This window comes from Pelophylax lessonae, assembly GCF_965119305.1.
Source record: "Pelophylax lessonae genome assembly, chromosome: 1".
Taxonomy (NCBI): domain Eukaryota; kingdom Metazoa; phylum Chordata; class Amphibia; order Anura; family Ranidae; genus Pelophylax; species Pelophylax lessonae.
The window spans coordinates 538772750-538785969 of record NC_138768.1 but is presented as its reverse complement, the minus strand read 5'-3'; positions in this window follow the sequence as shown (position 1 = coordinate 538785969).

Here is a 13220-nt window from a genome sequence, read left to right as displayed (position 1 = left end):
CAACTTGGAAAGGTGGATCTCTCTCACACGTACCAACACAGACTATCCCCCAATTTAACTGATCCCCAAAGGTTTTTGATTAAATAGCGGAATAGAAAATATGATCCAAAAAAAGTGTATGTATATCACACGTACACAACCACACTAGGCCCCAATTACTATTGTTTGTACCCCTAAAAGGCTAGGAGTAGGGGGAGTATGGAACAGGCAGCACCCTCAAACCTTCAGAAGTATGAGATGAACCCCAACAACTTGGAAAGGTGGATCTCTCTCACACGTACCAACACAGACTATCCCCCAATTTAACTGATCCCCAAAGGTTTTTGATTAAATAGCGGAATAGAAAATATGATCCAAAAAAAGTGTATGTATATCACACGTACACAACCACACTAGGCCCCAATTACTATTGTTTGTACCCCTAAAAGGCTAGATGAGGAGTAGGGGGGGTATGGAACAGGCAGCACCCTCAAACCTTCAGAAGTATGAGATGAACCCCAACAACTTGGAAAGGTGGATCTCTCTCACACGTACCAACACAGACTATCCCCCAATTTAACTGATCCCCAAAGGTTTTTGATTAAATAGCGGAATAGAAAATATGATCCAAAAAAAGTGTATGTATATCACACGTACACAACCACACTAGGCCCCAATTACTATTGTTTGTACCCCTAAAAGGCTAGATGAGGAGTAGGGGGGGTATGGAACAGGCAGCACCCTCAAACCTTCAGAAGTATGAGATGAACCCCAACAACTTGGAAAGGTGGATCTCTCTCACACGTACCAACACAGACTATCCCCCAATTTAACTGATCCCCAAAGGTTTTTGATTAAATAGCGGAATAGAAAATATGATCCAAAAAAAGTGTATGTATATCACACGTACACAACCACACTAGGCCCCAATTACTATTGTTTGTACCCCTAAAAGGCTAGGAGTAGGGGGAGTATGGAACAGGCAGCACCCTCAAACCTTCAGAAGTATGAGATGAACCCCAACAACTTGGAAAGGTGGATCTCTCTCACACGTACCAACACAGACTATCCCCCAATTTAACTGATCCCCAAAGGTTTTTGATTAAATAGCGGAATAGAAAATATGATCCAAAAAAAGTGTATGTATATCACACGTACACAACCACACTAGGCCCCAATTACTATTGTTTGTACCCCTAAAAGGCTAGATGAGGAGTAGGGGGGGTATGGAACAGGCAGCACCCTCAAACCTTCAGAAGTATGAGATGAACCCCAACAACTTGGAAAGGTGGATCTCTCTCACACGTACCAACACAGACTATCCCCCAATTTAACTGATCCCCAAAGGTTTTTGATTAAATAGCGGAATAGAAAATATGATCCAAAAAAAGTGTATGTATATCACACGTACACAACCACACTAGGCCCCAATTACTATTGTTTGTACCCCTAAAAGGCTAGATGAGGAGTAGGGGGGGTATGGAACAGGCAGCACCCTCAAACCTTCAGAAGTATGAGATGAACCCCAACAACTTGGAAAGGTGGATCTCTCTCACACGTACCAACACAGACTATCCCCCAATTTAACTGATCCCCAAAGGTTTTTGATTAAATAGCGGAATAGAAAATATGATCCAAAAAAAGTGTATGTATATCACACGTACACAACCACACTAGGCCCCAATTACTATTGTTTGTACCCCTAAAAGGCTAGATGAGGAGTAGGGGGGGTATGGAACAGGCAGCACCCTCAAACCTTCAGAAGTATGAGATGAACCCCAACAACTTGGAAAGGTGGATCTCTCTCACACGTACCAACACAGACTATCCCCCAATTTAACTGATCCCCAAAGGTTTTTGATTAAATAGCGGAATAGAAAATATGATCCAAAAAAAGTGTATGTATATCACACGTACACAACCACACTAGGCCCCAATTACTATTGTTTGTACCCCTAAAAGGCTAGATGAGGAGTAGGGGGGGTATGGAACAGGCAGCACCCTCAAACCTTCAGAAGTATGAGATGAACCCCAACAACTTGGAAAGGTGGATCTCTCTCACACGTACCAACACAGACTATCCCCCAATTTAACTGATCCCCAAAGGTTTTTGATTAAATAGCGGAATAGAAAATATGATCCAAAAAAAGTGTATGTATATCACACGTACACAACCACACTAGGCCCCAATTACTATTGTTTGTACCCCTAAAAGGCTAGGAGTAGGGGGAGTATGGAACAGGCAGCACCCTCAAACCTTCAGAAGTATGAGATGAACCCCAACAACTTGGAAAGGTGGATCTCTCTCACACGTACCAACACAGACTATCCCCCAATTTAACTGATCCCCAAAGGTTTTTGATTAAATAGCGGAATAGAAAATATGATCCAAAAAAAGTGTATGTATATCACACGTACACAACCACACTAGGCCCCAATTACTATTGTTTGTACCCCTAAAAGGCTAGATGAGGAGTAGGGGGAGTATGGAACAGGCAGCACCCTCAAATCTTCAGAAGTATGAGATTGTGTTCACTGTACCCCACAAAGATTGAGTTCACTGCACCCCACAATGATTGTGTTCACTGCACCCCACAAAGATTGTGTTCACTGCACCTCACAAAGATTGTGTTCACTGTACCCCCCAAAGATTGTGTTCACTGCACCCCACAAAGATTCTGTTCACTGTACCCCACAAAGATTGTGTTCACTGCACCCTAAAAGGATGTTGTTCACTGCACCCCACAAAGATTGTGTTCACTGCACCCTAAAAGGATGTTGTTCACTGCACCCCAAAAAGATTGTGTTCACTGTACCCCCCCAAAGATTGTGTTCACTGCACCCCACAAAGATTGTGTTCACTGCACCCCAAAAAGATTGTGTTCACTGTACCCCCCAAAGATTGTGTTCACTGCACCCCAAAAAGATTGTGTTCACTGTACCCCCCAAAGATTGTGTTCACTGCACCCCACAAAGATTCTGTTCACTGTACCCCACAAAGATTGTGTTCACTGCACCCCAAAAAGATTGTGTTCACTGTACCCCCCCAAAGATTGTGTTCACTGCACCCCACAAAGATTCTGTTCACTGCACCCCACAAAGGATTTTGTTCACTGCACCCCAAAAAGATTGTGTTCACTGCACCCCAAAAAGGATTTTGATCACTGCACCCCAAAAAGGATGTTGTTCACTGCACCCCAAAAATGATTTTGTTCACTCCACCCCAAAAAGATTGTGTTCACTGCACCCCACAAAGATTGTGTTCACTGCACCCCAAAAAGATTGTGTTCACTGTACCCCCCAAAGATTGTGTTCACTGCACCCCACAAAGATTCTGTTCACTGTACCCCACAAAGATTGTGTTCACTGCACCCCAAAAAGATTGTGTTCACTGCACCCCAAAAAGGATGTTGTTCACTGCACCCCAAAAAGGATGTTGTTCACTCCACCCCAAAAATATTGTGTTCACTGCACCCCACAAAGATTGTGTTCACTGCACCCCAAAAAGATTGTGTTCACTGCACCCCAAAAATGATTTTGTTCACTGCACCCCAAAAAGGATTTTGTTCACTGCACCCCAAAAAGGATGTTGTTCACTCCACCCCAAAAAGATTGTGTTCACTGCACCCCAAAAAGATTGTGTTCACTGCACCCCACAAAGGATTTTGTTCACTGCACCCCAAAAAGATTGTGTTCACTGCACCCCAAAAAGGATGTTGTTCACTGCACCCCAAAAAGGATTTTGTTCACTGCACCCCAAAAAGATTGTGTTCACTGCACCCCACAAAGGATTTTGTTCACTGCACCCCACAAAGATTGTGTTCACTGCACACCAAAAAGGATTGTGTTCACTGCACCCCAAAAAGATTTTGTTCACTGCACCCCAAAAAGATTGTGTTCACTGCAGCCCAAAAAGATTGTGTTCACTGCAGCCCAAAAAGATTGTGTTCACTGCAGCCCAAAAAGATTGTGTTCACTGCAGCTCACACACAGAAAAATGGATGTGGATCACTGACACCTGCCTATCTCCAATCCCACACCACACAGCAATATCGATTGTAGTTTGTAGAACACAGTTTCCCTAAAATTCAGCAGACTCTGTCCCTAACAGGATTGAGAAGAGATCGTAGATCAGGATTGAGTGCAGATTCACCCCACCCCCCACACAGCAATATCGATTGTAGTTTGTAGAAGACACTGACCCTATAATTCAGCAGACTCTATCCCTAAAATGCCTACAACTCGCCCTGCCTAAACACTCCGACCTGTCCCTCAATTCTATCCGGACACAAATGGTTTTTTCCTGCCTATCTTTCCCTAATCAGCAGCCAGCACATTGATGTGTGCTCTGTCCCTTAGCTAAGCAGCAGAATGACGCTGCTGCGGCGGCTGCCTCGAACTTATAAAGACTTGGTCACATGCTTCAGATGGCCAATCACAGCTACTAAGACATTTGCAGGCATGGCTGGGATGGCTTAAGGCACACCAGTTAAACGATTGTTGATTGGCTGTTGAAAGCCCGCCATGAAAAGAGCGCTAAAGCATGCAAAACCCGGAAATAAAACGACCGAACACGGATTTTTACCCGAACATACAGTAAAGTGTCCGTGTCCGTGTTCGGGTAAAAAAAATCCAATTATTCGGTACGAACACGAATAATACAGTCCGTGTTCGCTCAACACTACCCATGAGCGAGTAGAACAATCCTCACATAACACAAGTGTATCTTCTATGAGAGTATGCCTATCAAAATAATCATCAGTTGTCCAAACATGTCCTTTGGGTCCCCCAAGTTCAAGGGCTGGTCTCCAAATTAAAGTATTTAAAAAAACGAAGGCACCAAAAACATAATAAAAAGGAAGTGGGTGTGGTTACTTGTTTTGGGGTTGTACATGTCTATTGGTAAAGCCATGAAACACATAAATACACCCACTTTCTGATGTTATGATGTCATCTACCAAGCCCAGCAGAGTCCACCCAAGCCTGCCGAGTCCCATCTGGAAGCTTTCTAGCCACATCCAGCTTGAGCATCAGTGTGATTCTGTCCCTGCCACTCACCACCAGAAGCTTTCTGGAGCAACTCTGCATAATCCAGCATCTCTCCCTGCCAAATTCTGCAAACTCTGGCTATTTCCTGAATTAACTCAGCAAGGCTTACTAGACAGATATACCTAACTGTCATCTAATGCAGTCAATGCACAATTGTTCTTTTATTGTACATAATCTTAATAAATGGCTGTTTTTACTGTAGATGGTGGTACCCTCTGTTTACAATCTGCACACTAGAGTATACTCAAGACTTGGATGTGGAGGAGCAGCAACCATCATTACGTGACTTTTGGCTGAAATTATTTTTATTGACAAGACCTTTTAGGCCCTCCCGTTTTTTCCCAAAACAAATTTATATTCAATTTTGCACCTTAGCCAATAATTATTTCTAAAAAAAAAGCATAGGAGTTGAGGTGAAAGAGGTTCTGCCCTGGGGTACATGTATTGATGTAAAACATTATTTTCAGGAGCAGTGATTTTAATGATGCTTAAAGTGAAACAATAAAAAAGAAAAGTTCCTTTAAATATAGTGCCTAGGGGGTCCCCTTAGTCTGCCTGCAAAATAGTGCATCTGTACCGTAGATAGAACCTACTGTAACAAAACTGACATTTATAAAGAAAAGAAAAATTATATTTAAATTGGCATCATTACAATACCATTGCCGGCAATAGAAAAATGTTTTTTTAAAATGATGTGGGGGCCTGGTATGGATTTTAAGGTAAACTCCATGCCAAAATAAAAAAAAAACATTGTGGGGTCCCCCTAAAATCCATACCAGACCCATATCTGAGCATACAGCCAAGCAGGTCAGGAAAGGGGGGGACTAGCGAGCGCCCCCTTCCTGAACCATACCAGACCACATGCCCTCGTCATGGCCAAAGCACTACCTGCCCCCACCCTAAAGCATCCTGTCCCCATGTTGAAGGGGACAAGGGTCTCTTCTCAACAACCCTGGGTAGTGATTGTGGGGGTCTGCGGGCAGGGGGCTTATCAGAATCTGGGAGCCCCCTTTAACAAGGGGACCCCCCAGATCCAGCCCCCTATGTAAATGAGTATGGGGTACATAGTACTCCAATCTATTCACCAAAAAAGTGTAAAAATAAATAAAAACAGAAGGCAGTTTTTGACAATTCCTTTATTAACAATAAAAAAACAATGTCCTTCAATGTAGATCCATCATCAATCATGATGCCAGCACCACTGCCAGACCCCAAAATGGAAAAAAAAATGCTTCGCTGTCAACTGGGGCAAACCGCCGAATGCCTGGCTTGCCATTTGACAGTTCTTATATAAGTAAGTGCGGGGCCACCTGGCGACATCACCTAGTGGCACTGCCCCCTTGTGATGTCACGACTGGTGCATGCTGGATCATTGATCCAGCATGCACTGGTCGTGACATCACAAGGGGGCAGTGCCACCACGTGACGTCGCCAGGTGGCTCTGCCCCTACCTATAACAACTATCAAACGGCGGAGCCTGCAGTAGGCAGTTAGCCTTCGTTGACAGAAGAACATTTTTTATTCTTTTTTTGGGCTGGCAGTGGTGGCATGATTTATGATGGATCAACATTGGGGGACACTGTTTTTTTTTCATTTTTTAATAAAGGAATTGTCAAAAATTTGCTTGGGGGGCCCACAAGTTTTTTTTTTTTACCCAATCAGGGCTTAGAATGTACTGTGCAGCACGCAGTGCATTTCAGGGCATTTGGTGGGGTGAACTGTCATCGAACACCCTGCAAATTCAGGTTTTCACCAAATGGGTAAACAGGCAATGTTTGGGCTGAACGTTTGCTCAAACCGAACCGTTCGTCCAACTCTAGTCAGGATCAATGGTATCCTCAGTACTAAGAAATACAGGCAGCTACTTATCCATCATGCCAAAGGGAGGAATTTGATTGGCCCCAAATTTATTCTACAGCAGTAAAATGACCACAAACATACAGCCAACATCATTAATAACTATCGTCAGTGAAAAGAAGAATAAGGAGTCCTGGAAGTGATGGTTTGGCCTCCACAGAGCCCTGATCTCAACAACATCGGGACTGCTTGGGAAAACATGAAGAGACAGAGGGATTTGAGGTATCCTACATCCACAGAAGAAATGTGGTTACTTCTCCAAGATGTTTGGAACAAATATATATACACACAGTATATACTGATATATATTATGCTGTATGTAGAGTTTTTGCAAGTTTCATAGGTTATATTCCCAGCTATAATTCTATATTTCATATCTAGGTGGTGTGGTAATGCCTTGCCTACAAAATTGTATTTTGTTTGCTAGTAATTCTGCTTTATTTTGTGTTCTTACATGTAAGCACACACATTAAAGTATGCAATTAGGAATGTAACTTCTGCCTACTTAATTTTAAGCAAGATCAATTGAAACAGCACACAAAATAAGTACATATCTAGAATAAATTATCGTGCAGGTTGATAAAAGCTAATTATTGATAAATGCATTTATGTTCATGCAGGGTGGAACATTTTGTTGCTAAAATAATGAGCACTATTGATTGCAATTACTGAAGAAAACAATGTGACTAATTTATCTTGATACAGCATTGACAATTAAATATTTTCCCCAATTGGTTATAGTAGTGCAGTATAAACAATAAAATGCAAATCATAATTTCTAACCAGATGTAGTTTTCCTTTAATTGTTGACTATTCTTCTTTATCAATGATGCCATTTGTTCTGCTGATTCTGCTGACGAAAAAATGTATAATTTACTCCAGTGTCTTTAGAAAGATAGAATTTTTTTGACTTGTATTCTTCAGAAATTAAACGGTTATTTGCAAAGGTTTTCCAATCCATTTTGTACCTTTATAGTTTGAAGAAATATTTCTACATCTTGGATGACTTCAACTTGGCTCCCAGGGTAGACATATGAACTCCTTAAAACTGAATTCCAGGTAGACAGCTACATGCGCAGTTAAAATACATATAAGGTAGCTGTTTTACTTAGGAAAGGATATATATTTATATCATTCATGCCAGATAAAACAGCCAGGTTGGTGACATCACACATCTCTACTGCAATTAAAGGAGAAGTATATCCAATGCTTTTTTGGCTGCACTTCTCCAATCGATCACAGGAGCGCAGTTCGTACTGAACAACTATCTCCTATCTAACTGTAGTGAATTAAGGCTATCAAAAATGTTGCCAATTTTTAAGTGTGTGCAGGACCTTAAGTGTACTTTTGGCAGCTCATAAACAGAGGTAGCATAGGTACTGCATGAGGTCCAAAAGCTAAGCAGTCTGACAGAAGCTATGGTGCTGATTCAGGAATATTTGGTTTGTGCCCTTCTTTACACTAAAAAAGCTTTTTCATAATTTGTTCAATAGGATTTATTGTTTCATCCAGAAATGTGCAAAGGAAACATATACTCACTTTCCTGCAAAAAAATAGAGGAAGATTATTAGTAAATCTTTAACGAGCAGTGCCCCCCGATCCCTCTTGTATTGAAAAGTATTGTAACTGTACTGTCTCCCTTCATTTTGCAAAGTGCTGTGCAAACTGTTGGTGCTATATACGTCCTGTATAATGTTAATAATAATAATCATATTAATGTAGCGCTACTCTCGCAGGAGCCACTGATAATTTGGGTCCTCTGCTGTTGGTCTAGCCCTGTGTGAGGCCTCACCTCCCAACACCACCAGTATACATTTTTGTGAACCTCAGAAAGGTACACAAGAACTAGACTCACAGCTTTATAAAAGATAAAGTGACTGTATTGACAGGTTAAAGTCATAAAAGTATAACAGAATATATTGACACTTAAAGTCAATCAGCATTAACACAATGTTTGAGATATAACTGACCCCTCAAGTCCTTTATCAAAATGGTTCAGGCTCCAGCTTTTACTGCGACCCCAAGAGCATACAAAATAGCTCTATGTATGAGAAGAAACGCCACAAATGGCCAACATTGAGCAAAACGAACTTAGACCAAAATATGACACTTTAGTGCTCTCAAAACCCTAAACACAGAGTTTAGGCCTGCAAGATGAAACTCAAAGTTAAACACAAACTGCCTTCAGAAAACGATGGTTGTAATAAGTCTTTGTGGTGGGTTTTCTGTTCTGTTCTGGCTATGTTGGGGTCTTTTAAGAACGTTGGCACGCCGGATAATAAGACTATGCCAGTGAACTGAATATTGCAGCAATATATCTGGAAGCTTGAACTCAATGAAAGAGGGGACTCTTTGGTGTAGATGAATTCTTAAAAGGAGCCAATGGCAGCTGCCAGATGTGAGAATGTGCACAGGTGCAATAGATGGATGTAATGGTGGGCACAGTTACAGCAGGTAGCTGTAATAGCAAACACAACTCCAGCACTCTGGTAATCAGAACATGAAACTAGAATACATTAGGTTTTTTCTAGATAGACAAGCAATTTCTAGAGCAGCAGTTATGGGGTCTGTGTCTGTCAGTCATTTGAAAATAGATGAAACTTAACAGTGGGTCTGTGACCCTCTCACCAGTTCCTTGGCAACTCTCCGATGGTGGTTGGTTGAATGAGTCTCGTGGACCCCCTCTCCTGTAACTGATCAAAGGTAGAATTAGAATGGCCTTCTCCTCTGGGCAGTAACAGTTTGGGTAATAGCGGGTGTCTTGGGTAAGTTTCAGAACAGCTGATCAAAGAGCGGACCCAATAAAATCCAATCCAGCCTCCTGGCTCTTGAAGGCAACAGCGTCCAGTGAATTCAGCTCAGGAATGGCTCGTCAAGCTCAGCAAAGCACTTCTTACTCAGTTGGTGCTCTCCCCAAACTGCTTGCTCCATCCTGGGCTTTTCCTTTTATGTGACCCCCTTCTGCTTCCAGGTATTTGTAGATATTCTAGTTGCTTACCTGTAACGGATGTGACTCAGATGCTTCTTTAGACTACATCTCCAAGAGAGCTCCTGCATAAAGTCAGTCTCTAGCTGAACTGTCTTGTGGAAAGAAAAGAGTTCTGCAATCAGTAACATTACCCTGTGTTATAATAATCATAATAATAATAAAAATGCAATGGTATAATATCATCAATATTTACGTTAACTTTTTTTCCATAACTTTCCTATATATCACATACTTTCCAAATGAGGTAATGTTAAGAAAGTAGAAATAAAAAAAAAAATGAAAAGGCAGTTGAAACAGTTTACAAGCATTGAAACAGTTTACAAGCATTCAACAGCTTGTTATATCTGAAGATTTATTTAGAGGCCTTGAAGGAAACTCTGCTAATGTAAACATCAATTGCTGAATCTCTAAGGCCTTCTCTATGTATTCAGTCTGCATTTGAATAATGATGTCCAGCCTAACTTTTTCTTGTGACTCCCTGACACCCGTCACCTCCCTGCTAGCCTGGTGTGGCTGATCAAGCTGTTCAAACAACTGGAAGACATCAGAAGTTAAACACTCATTATTTTAATTTGATGCTAATCATGTGTTAATGAGACTAATCCTTGCAATGATTCAGGTAATTTGCTTAATGGCTGCCCAGAGTACAGATTACAGCAATCACTCAAGACTGATAAGATGTCTGTTGCAGGAGAGGTTGTCAGGTGGATGGGGTAGGTAACAAGGACTCAGGGAATGATTTCCTTCTAGGTAGCAGAAGCCTACAAGGTTAAAGCATTTTAGTATCTACTTGATTTGTTTAAAGCAAAACAAAAAGGGTTGTTTTTTTTTTTTTTTTTTTATGTTACATTTGGTTAGGAAATGTACATGGTTAGATGATCATTGCATCTAGAAATCAGGTTGGTAATGGTTGTCCACCATTTACTGAAATTTGTCAGGCTAGCTATGCATGTTGAATAGAAATGTAGCATACACAGTCCAGCAAGTTATACAAGGTTCAGTGAAAAAGATAGTGCTTAAGAGCAATTTAGTAACTAATTTATTTAAAATAAATCAAATACATATTAACTTAAATTTAAATAATACACATAAATATACCATAGAGATAAACCTTAAAACCATTCAGTGGCCATTAAAAAAATAATTCAAAACAATACTGTATCTGTATATCCACTCTCAGTGGTATAAAGTGCTTTACAAAATTCATATAGATTATAAAGTCTATAAATGATATTGGTGTCCGTTTGATGCAAAAATGTATAAGAAATATACTCTGTATAAGTGCTGGTGCTTTACATTGTTATAGGTGCATTCCTATCTGATCAGGATCACGAACCAGATTTGTTTGACCTATCTTTATAAGATGATCAAACAGCACTGTGTATTGATACTAGATAAACAGGAAGGTAGAAAGCCACCTGGTTCTTTTAATATTCCCTCATAGTTCCTAGAAATAGGTTGGTTAAGATTCCTTTATGTCAATTTATGAAGGCTTTGTAAGCCTGGGAAATACCCTGCCAATACCCTAAGAAAGCTGGCACTCAAAGACAAGAGCGCTATTTCTGAAAGTTGCACTGCGGAGCTACAGTTTATTGAGGGAACAATGAATGCTAACATGTACTGTGTAGAAAATAAAAAAAAAACAGGAAAATAGGGAGATCTGTAGTAATAAAGGAATAAATATCCTTAAGTAGAGTATATAGACTGGAATGGTAATTTAAACCAGGAACCACAGGCAACCAAGAGTATACTGACAAACGAGGCAATAGGGTAGAGAGGATGTAGGTCCTCTCAGGACGGTTGCAAAAACTAGGCTCACTATAGTCAACAGTGCATAAAATAAATTTATTAGGTGATCTTCAAACAAATAAACAAAAAAATATATCAATAAAGTATCAAGACCCTGAAAATTCAGTAAAGTATGATAAAAAGTATATATGACCTTTTGGACCAGGAAAGGAATATTGCCAATTCCCGCAATATCCTTACCATGCCACATTCACCATAAGGAAATAATCTAAGTGTAGATTATGTGGAAACTATGGGTGTAGTATCCGGTTGGATTAGTACACCGCTCCTATAGTCATGACTGAGAGTATATAAATATGTCAAGAAAGTGACATTATTGCACAGGATAAAGTGTGAATAATCAAGGTAAATCACAGTGTGCAGTGATAATAATCAAGTGACTCAGCATGCGCAAATAGTCATTGGTATAGGGTTCCTTCCGATTTATTTAGGAATTGAGATCTAAAGGGTTAAATGACTCAATGTGTCACAGTGGTATGGGAAGTATGTTGACCCTTAGAAAAGGAAAAAAGTATGTGCTGCGCAGTGCACGTTGATTTAAACGTGGAGCTCATACTGTAAGGGTAGATAGTCATATTGATGTGATTCATGTTATTTGTATCTGTATCCTTTGGTATGACACAATGCAGCGGCTTTGGATACCACGGAGTACTTGTTAGTAAGGGGCAGTGATATATATGAGTATGAATATGTATCTCTCACTCTTTTAAATAGAAGCTGAGGGGTTAATAATTCCCCTTTTTGCTGAGTAAGACTCTGAAGGCTGTGAAAATTGATATCAGCCTGAATAGATGTGTGGAGGGGCTCGTAAAACCCGGGACCGGAGCAACTTTAGAAGGGGAGTAATGTTTTAGCAGTGTTTAAGTAAATTCATCTGGATACATCCGATACTTGATCCTGCCAAGGAATGGTGAGTGTATAAATCTTCTCACCGTTACTCACCCGTAGAAGGCCGGTCAACCTGCCTCGGTGTATCTGAGCTTCGTTACCTCTGTTTCTTAGGGGCACCTCTACATCTGGGTAGTCTTCTCAGCTCCTGTAGTCATCTGATGGCTCCGTAGCTGATAGCTGAAAGTAGCTTGTTCCGTTGGTGGTTTGAAATTTGCCGCGATGCCGGGAGTCTTCCGAAGTCCGGGGGGGGTTTTTGGGGGAGGTGGAGGAGATGAGAGTAGGAACTCTGTCCTCTTCCGCCTTTCGCCTGTACTCTCGCGGTTTACCGCATGCATGTGCCGTACCTATTTCCTTTTCAATTCGCGTGTGGAATTGGAGGTTCCTTGGCGTGGTGGGTGTGGCGCTGGTGTATGATGTTAACGCGTTCCGCGTGATGACGCAAGCTTCTTCTGAAGAAGCGTGCGTCATCACGCGAAACGCGTTAACATCATACACCAGCGCCACACCCACCACGCCAAGGAACCTCCGATTCCACACGCGAATTGAAAAGGAAATAGGTACGGCACATGCATGCGGTAAACCGCGAGAGTACGGGCGAAAGGCGGAAGAGGACAGAGTTCCTACTCTCATCTCCTCCACCTCCCCC